This window comes from Leuresthes tenuis, unplaced genomic scaffold (genome assembly GCF_036924035.1).
Source record: "Leuresthes tenuis unplaced genomic scaffold, fLeuTen1.0.hap1 SCAF_3, whole genome shotgun sequence".
Taxonomy (NCBI): domain Eukaryota; kingdom Metazoa; phylum Chordata; class Actinopteri; order Atheriniformes; family Atherinopsidae; genus Leuresthes; species Leuresthes tenuis.
The window spans coordinates 39,523,667-39,536,820 of record NW_027325357.1 but is presented as its reverse complement, the minus strand read 5'-3'; positions in this window follow the sequence as shown (position 1 = coordinate 39,536,820).

The window sequence follows — 13,154 nt, the reverse complement described above, 5'->3', positions numbered from 1 at the left end:
TCTGCGTTTATCTGTGTTTTTCTGTGTCTGTCTGTGTTTGTCTGTGTTATTCTGTTTTTGTCTGTGTCTGTCTGTGTCCGTCTGCATTTGTCTGTGTTTGTCTGTGTCCGTCTGTTTCCGTCTGTGTTTGTCTGTGTTTGTCTTTGTTTATCTGTGTCCGTCTGTGTTGGTCTGTGTCTGTCTGTGTTTGACTTTGTCCGTCTGTGTCTGTCTGTGTCCGTCTGTGTCTGTGTGTGTCTGTCTGTGTTTTTCTGTTTTTGTCTGTGTCTGTCTGTGTCTGTCTGTGTCTGTGTGTGTCTGTCTGTGTTTTTCTGTGTTTGTCTGTGTCTGTCTGTGTCTGTCTGTGTCTTTTTGTGTCTGTGTGTGTTTTTCTGTGTCATTCTGTGTTTGTCTGTGTCCGTCTGTGTCTGTGTGTGTCTGTGTGTGTTTTCCTGATTCTTTCTGTCTGTCTCTGTCTGTGTTTTTTTTTAATCATTGTGTCTCTCTGTGTTTGTCTGACTGTCTATCTGTCTGTCTGTGTCTGTCTGTGTCCGTCTGTGTCCGTCTGTGTTTGTCTGTGTTTGTCTGTGTCTGTCTGTGTCAGTCTGTGTCTGTGTGTGTCTGTCTGTGTTTTTCTGTGTTTGTCTGTGTCTGTCTGTGTCTGTCTGTGTCTTTTTGTGTCTGTGTGTGTTTTTCTGTGTCATTCTGTGTTTGTCTGTGTCTGTGTGTGTCTGTGTGTGTTTTCCTGATTCTTTCTGTCTGTCTCTGTCTGTGTTTTTTTTAAATCATTGTGTCTCTCTGTGTTTGTCTGACTGTCTATCTGTCTGTCTGTGTATGTCTGTTTTTGTCTGCGTCTGTCTGTGTTTGTCTCTGTTTGTCTGTGTTTTTCTGAATCATTGTGTGTCTCTCTGTGTTTGTCTGTCTGTCTATCTGTCTGTTTGTGTTTGTCTGTGTCTGTCTCTGTCTGTCTGTGTCTTTCTGTGTTTGTCTGTGTCTCTCTGTGTCCGTCTGTGTCTGTCTGTTTTTGTCTTTGTTTGTCTGTGTCCATCTGTGTTTTTCTGAATCATTGTGTGTCTCTCTGTGTTTGTCTGACTGTGTATCTGTCTGTCTGTGTCTGTCTGTGTCCGTCTGTGTCCGTCTGTGTCTGTCTGTTTTTGTTTGTGTCCATCTGTGTTTGTCTGTGTCTGTCTGTGTTTGTCTGTGTTTGTCTGTGTACGTCTGTGTTTGTCTGTGTATGTCTGCGTTTATCTCTGTTATTCTGTGTCTTTCTGTGTTTGTCTGTGTTTGTCTGTTTTTGTCTGTGTTTGTCTGTGTTTGTCTTTGTTTATCTGTGTCCGTCTGTGTTTGTCTGTGTATGTCTGCGTTTATCTCTGTTATTCTGTGTCTTTCTGTGTTTGTCTGTGTTTGTCTGTTTTTGTCTGTGTTTGTCTGTGTTTGTCTTTGTTTATCTGTGTCCGTCTGTGTTGGTCTGTGTCTGTCTGTGTTTGACTTTGTCCGTCTGTGTCTGTCTGTGTCCGTCTGTGTTTGTCTGTGTTTGTCTGTGTCTGTCTTTGTTTGTCTGTGTTTGTCTGTGTCTGTCTGTGTCTGTCTGTGTCTGTGTGTGTCTGTCTTTGTTTGTCTGTGTTTGTCTGTGTCTGTCTGTGTTTTTCTGTGTTTGTCTGACTGTCTATCTGTCTGTCTGTGTATGTCTGTTTTTGTCTGCGTCTGTCTTTGTTTGTCTCTGTTTGTCTGTGTTTTTCTGAATCATTGTGTGTCTCTGTCTGTCTGTGTCTGTCTGTCTATCTGTCTCTCTGTGTCTGTCTGTGTCTGTGTGTGTCTGTCTGTGTTTTTCTGTGTCTGTCTGTGTTTTTCTGTGTTTGTCTGTGTCTGTGTGTGTCTGTCTGTGTTTGTCTGTGTCTGTCTGTGTTTTTCTGTGTTTGTCTGTGTCTGTCTGTGTCTGTCTATGTCTGTGTGTGTCCCTCTGTGTTTGTCTGTGTCCGTCTGTGTTTATGTGAGTTTGTCTGTGTCTGTCTGTGTCTGTCTGTTTATTTTCTGTCTGTCTCTGTCTATCTGTGTTTGTCTGTGTCCATCTGTGTTTATCTGTGTTTGTCTGTGTCTGTGTGTGTCTGTCTGTGTTTGTCTGTGTCTGTCTGTGTTTTTCTGTGTTTGTCTGTGTCTGTCTGTGTCTGTCTGTTTCTGTGTGTGTCTGTGTGTGTTTATCTGTGTCTTTCTGTCTGTCTCTGTCTGTGTTTTTTTTTATCATTGTGTCTCTCTGTGTTTTTCTGACTTTCTATCTGTCTGTCTGTGTCTGTCTGTGTCCGTCTTTGTCCGTCTGTGTCTGTCTGAGTTTGTCTGTGTTTGTATGTGTCCATCTGTGTTTATCTGTGTTTGTCTGTGTCTGTCTGTGTCCGTCTGTGTCTGTCTGAGTTTGTCTGTGTTTGTATGTGTCCATCTGTGTTTATCTGTGTTTGTCTGTGTCTGTCCGTGTTTTTCTGAATCATTGTGTCTCTCTGTGTTTTTCTGTCTGTCTATCTGTCTGTTTGTGTTTGTCTGTGTCTGTCTCTGTCTGTCTGTGTCTTTCTGTGTCTGTCTGTGTCTGTGTGTGTCTGTCTGTGTTTGTCTGTGTCTGTCTGTGTTTTTCTGTGTTTGTCTGTGTCTGTCTGTGTCTGTTTGTTTCTGTGTGTGTCTGTGTGTGTTTATCTGTGTCATTCTGTGTTTTGACTGTGTCCGTCTGTTTCTGTGTGTGTCTGTGTGTGTTTATCTGTGTCTTTCTGTCTATCTCTGTCTGTGTTTTTTTTAATCATTGTGTCTCTCTGTGTTTGTCTGACTGTCTATCTGTCTGTCTGTGTCTGTCTGTGTCCGTCTGTGTCTGTCTGAGTTTGTCTGTGTCTGTCTGTGTCTGTCTTTGTCCGTCTGTGTTTTTTTGCGTCCGTCTGTGTCTCTCTGTGTTTGTCTGTGTTTGTCTGTGTCTGTCTGTGTTTGTCTTTGTCCGTCTGTGTTTTTTTGCGTCTGTCTGTGTTTGTCTATGTCCGTCTGTGTTTGTCTGTGTCTGTCTGTGTTTTTCTGTGTCCGTCTGTGTTTATCTGTGTTTGTCTGTTTTTGTCTGTGTCTGTCTGTGTCCGTCTGCGTTTGTCTGTGTTTGTCTGTGTCTGTCTGTTTCCGTCTGTGTTTGTCTGTGTTTGTCTTTGTCTGTCAGTTTTTGTCTGTGTCCGTCTGTGTTTATGTGTGTCTGTCTGTGTTTATCTGTGTCCGTCTGTGTTGGTCTGTGTCCGTCTGTGTTTGTCTGTGTATCTCTGTGTTTGTCTGTGTCTGTCTGTGTCTGTCTGTGTCCGTCTGTGTTTTTCTGTGTTTGTCTGTGTTTGTCTGTGTTTGTCTGTGTCTCTCTGTGTTTGTCTGTGTTTATCTGTGTTTGTCTGTCTGTCTATCTGTCTGTCTATCTGTCTGTCTGTGTCTGTCTGTGTTTATCTGTGTCCGTCTGTGTCTGTATTTGTTTGTCTGTGTTTGTCTGTGTCTATCTGTGTCTGTCTGTGTTTATCTGTGTTTATCTGTGTCATTCTGTGTTTGTCTGTGTCCGTCTGTGTCTGTGTGTGTCTGTCTGTGTTTATCTGTGTTTGTCTGTTTTTGTCTGTGTCTGTCTGTGTTTATCTATGTCTTTCTGTCTGTCTCTGTCTGTTTTTCTGAATCATTGTGTGTCTCTCTGTGTTTGTCTGACTGTCAATCTGTCTGTCTGTGTCTGTCTGTGTCTGTCTGTGTCTGTCTCTGTCCGTCTGTGTCCGTGTGTGTCTGTCTGTGTTTGTCTGTGTTTGTCTGTGTTTGTCTGTGTTTGTGTGTGTCTGTCTGTGTCTGTCTGTGTTTGTCTGTGTCTATCTGTGTTTGTCTGTGTCCGTCTGTGTTTTTCTGAATCATTGTGTGTCTCTCTGTTTTTGTCTGTCTGTCTATCTGTCTGTCTGTGTTTGTCTGTGTCTCTCTCTGTCTGTCTGTGTCTGTCTGTGTTTGTCTGTGTCTCTCTGTGTTTGTCTGTGTCCGTCTGTTTCTGTCTGTGTTTATCTGTGTCTTTCTGTCTGTCTCTGTCTTTGTTTTTCTGAATCACTGTATGTCTCTCTGTGTTTGTTAGTCTTTCTATATGTCTTTCTTTGTTTGTCTGTGTCTGTCTGTGTCTTTCTGTGTTTATCTGTGTCATTCTGGGATGGTCTGTGTCCGTCAGTGTCTATGTGTGTCTGTCTGTCTTTATCTGTGTTTGTCTGTTTTTGTCTGTGTCTTTCTGTGTCTCTCTGTGTTTGTCTGACTTTCTATCTGTCTGTCTGTGTCTGTCTGTGTCCGTCTGTGTCCGTCTGTGTTTGACTGTGTTTGTCTGTGTTTTTCTTTTTTTTTCTGTGTCTGTCTGTGTTTGTGTGTGTCCGGCTGTGTCTCTCTGTGTTTGTCTTTGTCCGTCTGTGTCTGTCTGTGTTTGCCTTTGTTTGTCTGTGTTTGTCTGTGTATGTCTGTGTTTGTGTTTGTCCGTCTGTGTTTGTCTGTTTCTTTCTGGTTTCTCTTTGTCCGTCTGTGTTTATCTGTGTTTGTCTGTTTTTGTCTGTGTCTGTCTGTGTTTGTCTGTGTTTGTCTTTGTCCGTCTGTGTTTTTCTGCGTCTGTCTGTGTTTGTCTGTGTCCGTCTGTGTTTGTCTGTGTCTGTCTGGGTTTCTCTTTGTCCGTCTGTGTTTATCTGTGTTTGTCTGCGTTTGTCTGTGTTTGTCTGTGTTTTTCTGTGTTTGTCTGTGTCCGTCTGTTTCCGTCTGTGTTTGTCTGTGTTTGTCTTTGTCTGTCAGTGTTTGTCTGTGTCCGTCTGTGTTTATGTGTGTCTGTGTCCGTCTGTGTTTGTCTGTGTCTGTCTGTGTCTGTCTGTGTCCGTCTGTGTTTGTCTGTGTCCGTCTATGTTTATCTGTGTCTGTCTGTTTTTGTCTGTGTTAATCTGTGTTTGTCTGTCTGTCTATCTGTCTGTCTGTGTTTGTCCGTTTCTGTCTGTGTTCTTCTGTGTCTGTCTGTGTCTGTTTGTTTTTGTCTGTGTCTGTCTGTGTTTGTCTGTGTGTGTCTGTGTCCATCTGTGTTTATCTGTGTTTGTCTGTGTCTGTCTGTGTTTTTCTGAATCATTGTGTGTCTCTCTGTGTTTGTCTGTCTGTCTATCTGTCTGTCTGTGTTTTTCTGCGTCTCTGTGTGTTTGTCTGTGTCCGTCTGTGTTTTTCTGTGTTTGTCTGTGTCCGTCTGTTTTTGTCTGTGTCCGTCTGTGTTTATGTCTGTCTGTCTGTGTTTTTCTGTGTCTCTCTGTGTTTATCTGTGTCCGTCTTTGTTGGTCTGTGTCTGTCTGTGTTTGTCTGTGTCCGTCTGTGTTGGTCTGTGTCCGTCTGTGTTTGTCTGTGTCCTTCTGTGTCCTTCTGTGTTTATCTGTGTCCGTCTGTGTTTGTCTGTGTCCGTCTGTGTTTGTCTGTGTCTGTCTGTGTTTGTACGTTTCTGTCTGTGTTTTTCTGTGTCTGTCTGTGTTTGTCTGTGTCTGTCTGTGTCTGTTTGTTTTTGTCTGTGTCTGTCTGTGTCTGTCTGTGTTTATCTGTGTCTTTCTGTCTGTCTCTGTCTGTGAATTTCTGAATCATTGTGTGTCTCTCTGTGTTTGTCTGTCTGTCTATCTGTCTTTCTTTGTTGGTCTGTGTTTGTCTGTCTGTGTCTGTCTGTGTTTATCTGTGTCATTCTTTGTTTGTCTCTGTCTGTCTGAGTTTGTCTGTGTCTGTCTGTGTCTGTCTGTTTTTGTCTGTGTCTGTCTGTGTTTGTCTTTGTTTGTCCGTGTCCATCTGTGTTTATCTGTTTTTGTCTGTGTCTGTCTGTGTTTGTCTGTGTCTGTCTGGGTTTTTCTGAATCATTGTGTGTCTCTCTGTGTTTCTCTGTCTGTCTATCTGTCTGTCTTTGTCTGTCTGTGTTTGTCTGTGTCTCTGTCTGTCTGTCTGTGTCTGTGTGTGTCCGTCTGTGTCTGTCTGAGTTTGTCTGTGTCTGTCTGTGTTTGTCTGTGTTTGTATGTGTCCATCTGTGTCATTCTGTGTTTGTCTGTGTCCGTCTGTGTCTGTCTGAGTTTGTCTGTGTCTGTCTGTGTTTGTCTGTGTTTGTATGTGTCCATCTGTGTCATTCTGTGTTTGTCTGTGTCTGTCTGTGTTTGTCTGTGTTTGTCTTTGTCCGTCTGTGTTTTTCTGCGTCTGTCTGTGTTTGTCTGTGTCCGTCTGTGTTTGTCTGTGTCTGTCTGGGTTTCTCTTTGTCCGTCTGTGTTTATCTGTGTTTGTCTGCGTTTGTCTGTGTTTGTCTGTGTTTTTCTGTGTTTGTCTGTGTCCGTCTGTTTCCGTCTGTGTTTGTCTGTGTTTGTCTTTGTCTGTCAGTGTTTGTCTGTGTCCGTCTGTGTTTATGTGTGTCTGTGTCCGTCTGTGTTTGTCTGTGTCTGTCTGTGTCTGTCTGTGTCCGTCTGTGTTTGTCTGTGTCCGTCTATGTTTATCTGTGTCTGTCTGTTTTTGTCTGTGTTAATCTTTGTTTGTCTGTCTGTCTATCTGTCTGTCTGTGTTTGTCCGTTTCTGTCTGTGTTCTTCTGTGTCTGTCTGTGTCTGTTTGTTTTTGTCTGTGTCTGTCTGTGTTTGTCTGTGTGTGTCTGTGTCCATCTGTGTTTATCTGTGTTTGTCTGTGTCTGTCTGTGTTTTTCTGAATCATTGTGTGTCTCTCTGTGTTTGTCTGTCTGTCTATCTGTCTGTCTGTGTTTTTCTGCGTCTCTCTGTGTTTGTCTGTGTCCGTCTGTGTTTTTCTGTGTTTGTCTGTGTCCGTCTGTTTTTGTCTGTGTCCGTCTGTGTTTATGTCTGTCTGTCTGTGTTTTTCTGTGTCTCTCTGTGTTTATCTGTGTCCGTCTTTGTTGGTCTGTGTCTGTCTGTGTTTGTCTGTGTCCGTCTGTGTTGGTCTGTGTCCGTCTGTGTTTGTCTGTGTCCTTCTGTGTCCTTCTGTGTTTATCTGTGTCCGTCTGTGTTTGTCTGTGTCCGTCTGTGTTTGTCTGTGTCTGTCTGTGTTTGTACGTTTCTGTCTGTGTTTTTCTGTGTCTGTCTGTGTTTGTCTGTGTCTGTCTGTGTCTGTTTGTTTTTGTCTGTGTCTGTCTGTGTCTGTCTGTGTTTATCTGTGTCTTTCTGTCTGTCTCTGTCTGTGTATTTCTGAATCATTGTGTGTCTCTCTGTGTTTGTCTGTCTGTCTATCTGTCTTTCTTTGTTGGTCTGTGTTTGTCTGTCTGTGTCTGTCTGTGTTTATCTGTGTCATTCTTTGTTTGTCTCTGTCTGTCTGAGTTTGTCTGTGTCTGTCTGTGTCTGTCTGTTTTTGTCTGTGTCTGTCTGTGTTTGTCTTTGTTTGTCCGTGTCCATCTGTGTTTATCTGTTTTTGTCTGTGTCTGTCTGTGTCTGTCTGTGTTTATCTGTGTCTTTCTGTCTGTCTCTGTCTGTGTATTTCTGAATCATTGTGTGTCTCTCTGTGTTTGTCTGTCTGTCTATCTGTCTTTCTTTGTTGGTCTGTGTTTGTCTGTCTGTGTCTGTCTGTGTTTATCTGTGTCATTCTTTGTTTGTCTCTGTCTGTCTGAGTTTGTCTGTGTCTGTCTGTGTCTGTCTGTTTTTGTCTGTGTCTGTCTGTGTTTGTCTTTGTTTGTCCGTGTCCATCTGTGTTTATCTGTTTTTGTCTGTGTCTGTCTGTGTCTGTCTGGGTTTTTCTGAATCATTGTGTGTCTCTCTGTGTTTCTCTGTCTGTCTATCTGTCTGTCTTTGTCTGTCTGTGTTTGTCTGTGTCTCTGTCTGTCTGTCTGTGTCTGTGTGTGTCCGTCTGTGTCTGTCTGAGTTTGTCTGTGTCTGTCTGTGTTTGTCTGTGTTTGTATGTGTCCATCTGTGTCATTCTGTGTTTGTCTGTGTCCGTCTGTGTCTGTCTGAGTTTGTCTGTGTCTGTCTGTGTTTGTCTGTGTTTGTATGTGTCCATCTGTGTCATTCTGTGTTTGTCTGTGTCCGTCTGTGTCTGTGTTTATCTGTGTTTGTCTTGTCTGTGTCTGTCTGTGTTTATCTATGTCTTTCTGTCTGTCTCTGTCTGTGTTTTTCTGAATCATTGTGTCTCTCTGTGTTTGTCTGACTGTCTATCTGTCTGTCTGTGTATGTCTGTGTCCGTCTGTGTCCGTCTGTGTCTGTCTGTTTTTGTCTGTGTCTGTCTGTGTTTATCTGTGTCTTTCTGTCTGTCTCTGTCTGTGTTTTTCTGTATCATTGTGTGTCTCTCTGTGTTTGTCTGTCTGTCTATCTGTCTGTTTGTGTTTGTATGTGTCTGTCTCTGTCTGTCTGTGTCTTTCTGTGTTTGTCTGTGTCTCTCTGTGTTTGTCTGTGTCCGTCTGTGTTTGTCTTTGTTTTTCTGTGTTTTTCTGTTTCTGTCTGTGTCCGTCTGTGTTTATCTGTGTTTGTCTGTGTTTGTCTGTGTCTCTCTGTGTTTGTCTGTGTTTATCTGTGTTTGTCTGTCTGTCTATCTGTCTGTCTGTGTTTGTCTGTGTCTGTCTGTGTTTGTCCGCTTCTGTCTGTGTTTGTCTGTGTCTGTCTGTGTTTGTCTGTGTTTGTCTGTGTCTGTCTGTTTTTGTCTGTTTTTGTCTGTGTCCGTCTGTGTTTATGTGTGTCTGTCTGTTTTTATCTGTGTTTGTCTGTTTTTGTCTGTGTCTGTCTTTGTCCGTTTGCGTTTGTCTGTGTTTGTCTGTGTCCATCTGTTTCCGTCTGTGTTTGTCTTTGTCTGTCAGTTTTTGTCTTTGTCCGTCTGTGTTTATGTGTGTTTGTCTGTGTCTGTCTGTGTTTGCCTGTGTCCGTCTGTGTTTTTCTGTGTCTGTCTGTGTTTGTATGTGTTTGTCTGTGTTTGTCTGTTTTGGTCTGTGTTTATCTGTGTTTGTTTGTTTTGGTCTGTGTTTATCTGTGTTTGTTTGTTTTTGTCTGTGTTTATCTGTGTTTATCTGTGTTTGTCTGTGTTTGTCTTTGTTTGTCTGTGTTTGTCTGTGTCTGTCTGTGTCTGTCTGTGTCCGTCTGTGTTTATCTGTGTTTTTCTGTGTCTGTTTGTGTTTGTCTGTGTTTATCTGTGTTTGTCTGTGTTTATCTGTGTTTGTCTTTGTTTGTCTTTGTTTGTCATTGTCTGTCTGTGTCTGTCTGTCTCTGTCTGTGTCTGTCTATTTTCATCTGTGTCTTTCTGTCTGTCTCTGTCTGTGTTTTTCTGAATCATTGTGTGTCTGTCTGTGTTTGTCTGTCTGTCTATCTGTCTGTCTGTGTTTGTCTGTGTTTGTCTGTGTCTCTCTGTGTTGTGTTTTTCAGATGTGCATTGTTTTATTTTGCCACTTAAAGGATAGATGTGACACTTATTGGTGAGGGGCATGAGTATGAAGCATGGAAGATCTTAAGTTCTTTCTGCAACTTGTCTTCTTGTTCACAGACAAAGACTGTAGGCGCCTGGACAAACTGGTGAAAAAGGCTGGTTCTGTGGTTGGCAGAATGATCAAACTCCTCCTACAGATTTAATGTTAACGGTTTCAAACTTGGTCAGGTTACTTTTCAGCCACAGGGGATTAAAAGTTAGGAGATTGGCTTTTTGCACTACCATAACCTAACATATACAGTAATTTATGCTACTACTCCTAGCAACACATTAGTCTATATTTGCACATTTTTTTAGCTTTAGTATATGTTTTATCTGTTTACATGTACTGGAAATGTCTTGTCTTATCTCTTTATATGTTTTCACCGTGAGAGAATGGGAAACGTATTTTTGGTTCCTTTGTATGTCTTCACATGTAAAGTAATTGACACGAAAGCTACTTTGACTTTGATTTACAGGTGAGAATGACTTAAACAATCCCCACAGTGGTCAGGTGACTCAGTGACATACGTGACTGTAACGACCCATCAAGAGTGAACAACCCCAAAATTAATTTTAGCTGATACGCCCCACCATCTAGTTTAGAACTGAAGAAACCTTTCAGCTGAGAGGTTAAACATCAACCAAGAAGTTCAGTTGACCTTCCATCCATTTTCTATACCGTCAATCCGTTAATCGGGTAGCGGGTGGGCTGGAGCCTATCCCAGCAGTCATCGGGCGAAAGGCGGGGTACACCCTGGACAGGTCGCCAGTCCATCACAGTCAGTTGACCTTATTCAAGCTATTAGGATTACCATGACCAGGATGAGTGAGGCTCTACACTGAGACATTTCTTAATGCAGTAAACTGTCTGAAATTTGGCTGAATGTGGAAGAAATGGCAATCCTTTTACATTTTTACCACTTATAGAAAATTTTCTTAGAAATCTAAGTATTCAATTTGAATAAAACCCCATTCTAGTTTCATAAGCATTTGTGAATTTGCCTGAAAGACACCGAGTTCTTTAGATGCCGGCATGATGACGCCACACATTTCAAGAGCAAAGAGAACATCAGAGCAGAGAGGACTAAGTAAGATGACTTCCAGCAGTGATAACCTTGGGAGGTTCTAATCACTAGCACTTAATCTGGAATTTCTTTTATTCATCCTAAATAAATGGTTGTTTTATTTATTCAGAATAATTGCATTTATCCACTATTAATTGTTGCTCAGTCCAGGAAAGTTGACTTGAATAAATCATCTCTCACACATCAAAAAAGAAATCTGTGACAAGGAAGCAGTCATGCTATTTTTGCACAGCTGTAGTTTAGATAAGAAGTTTTATGATGCAGAGCTGTTTCTGTAGCAGTCGTTGATAAGACAAGACACTTTTCTCTGACACTGTTCAGCTGATCTCATGGACTGGTGGATCATCATTATGAAACAGTTGGTAAAAACTTTGAAATGTTAATCACACCCTGCCCTTACCTTCACATGTGCTAATGACTTGTATCTCTGCGTTATTGATCCAGAGATTAATCATTCATTTCTGTTCCAGTATCTTATCAGATGTGTTGCAATTTTTACTAATAACAATGGCTTTTATGAATATGCACATTGATCCTCAGCTTTTTACAAACAACAGACGTAAAGAAGCACAAATTCCCTTAAACTTAGTCTCTAAACCTTATTATTTTTTCTTTTTTATCTACATAAGATTGATGTGTGGTGAGTATTTGGAGCTCCTGGAAATTTTCAGTCGTTTGAATATATGGCTATACAGCTGAAGGCCTCACCTGCCCTGTCCGGGGGTTCAGTCAGTGAGCTCGTCAGTAGCTTCAATGCTAAAATGTTAAATGTTATGGATACTGTTGCTCCCATTAAGGTGAAGGTTAAGTCTCCATGGCCAAATTCCACATTGGTGAAAAATGGGAAAAGAGGGTGTCAGAATGCTGAGCGCAGATGGAGAAAAACAAATCTCCAGGTTCATTATGACATCTATAAAGAGAACCTTCACTCTTATCATTTACAACTGAGGAATGCAAGGAAGTCCTACTTCTCTGACATCATCACCAAAAACAGTCACAATGCTCGGGTCTTATTTGCTACAGTTGACAGGCTAACAAACCCTCCTGTGTCAGTGGCAAATGAACTCCATTCCACCATGGCCTGCAATGACTTTGCCAAATTCTTCATAGACAAAGTCCAAAATATTAGACAAGCAGTTGGTACATCAGCAGCAGGTTCAGCATATGTACTGTGTCCACCGAAAACCGGTTTAAACACCATAACATTGTTTTAACCCATTAAAAGTAAAGACCTGGAGGACATCTTTTGTTTGATTATTAGAATAATTTTGTTAACATTTTGTGATACTTTGATAGTTTTTAAGAGATCTGCGCATTGCGGGGTTAACAATCAGTTGAGTAATGAAGGTAGAACTATTCTGGGAAAGAGCTTCTGTTCCCAGCATCATGACGAACACTCCAGATTTGGTAGGTTTAGCTAATTTTGCTTATTTTTGTCTCATTTCTTTCTTTTTTTAAAATCACTAATAAGTGATTTCAAGGGGAATTATGTGGGAGAGCAGAGCCTTGACATTGCTCCATATATTGTGCCTTGACATGGCTCAAATAACATGCTGAGGTCAGAATGAACCTGTCTAGATAATGACGAAGATGCAGTAGCGTCCTCATACAGCAGGCGCCAAATAGAGATTGGGTTTGGGCCACGTACACACTGAATGATATAGAAAGGTATAAAGAGATGTCACGAACTGAGGTCATTGGAAATTTCCGTGCATGCTGAAATGTACATGTCTCTGTGACGGTCTGTTCAATAACTTCCCCATAAGAAGCTGACACGACGAGTCCGACCACTCCACAACAACGTCAGCTGAACTCCTCCTCTTGCTGTTTACACATCCTGCCAACAGGTTTTTTCAAAGGGGTCTCAAAGATTTTGGAGTCAGACCTGTTACTGATTGTGAACTTGTCCTTAACGTCAGGTGTGTTTCCAGAGCCACAAAAAACAGCTGCAATTAAACCTCTGCTGAAAAAGACAATCTTGACAAGACACATGAACAACTACAGGCCCATCTCAAATCTCCCATTTTTAAGTAAGATCATTGAAAAAGCGGTTTTTCAACAGCTTATTACTTTTTAACACAAAATAACTGCTATGATACCTTCCAGTCAGGCTTTAGACAGCTCCACAGCACGGAGACTGCTCTGACCAAAGTGTTTAATGACATATGTCTGAATACAGACAGTGGAAAAATGTCAGTCTTAGTTTTACTGGATCTCAGTGCTGCCTTTGATACAGTTGACCACAATATATTACTCAAACAACTGGAGAACTGGGCGGGTCTTTACAAAACTGTTTTGAGAACAGTTGCCAGGTCCACAGGAAGTCGGCAATTTTGATTGGAAGATAGAAATTGGTGCTGTTTTGCCTATTCCATATCTAACATACTTAGAGAACAGGAAGTACTTTGTATCAATAGGTAACTTTACATCTGAGCAGACAAGAATCACATGTGGAGTTCCCCAAGGTTATATCCTGGGACCTCTTCTGTTTAACATCTACATACTCCTACTGGCACAGATTATAAAAAACAACAAAATAAACTACCATAGCTATGCAGATGACACGCAGATATATATATATATTACAATGTTACCAGGAGACCGAGGCCCTGTACAGGCCCTTGGTAAATGCATTGAGAAGATTAATGACTGGATGTGCCACAACGTTCTCTAGCTAAACGAAAAACTAGGTAAAGGTAATTGTCTTTGGAGCCAGAGAGAAA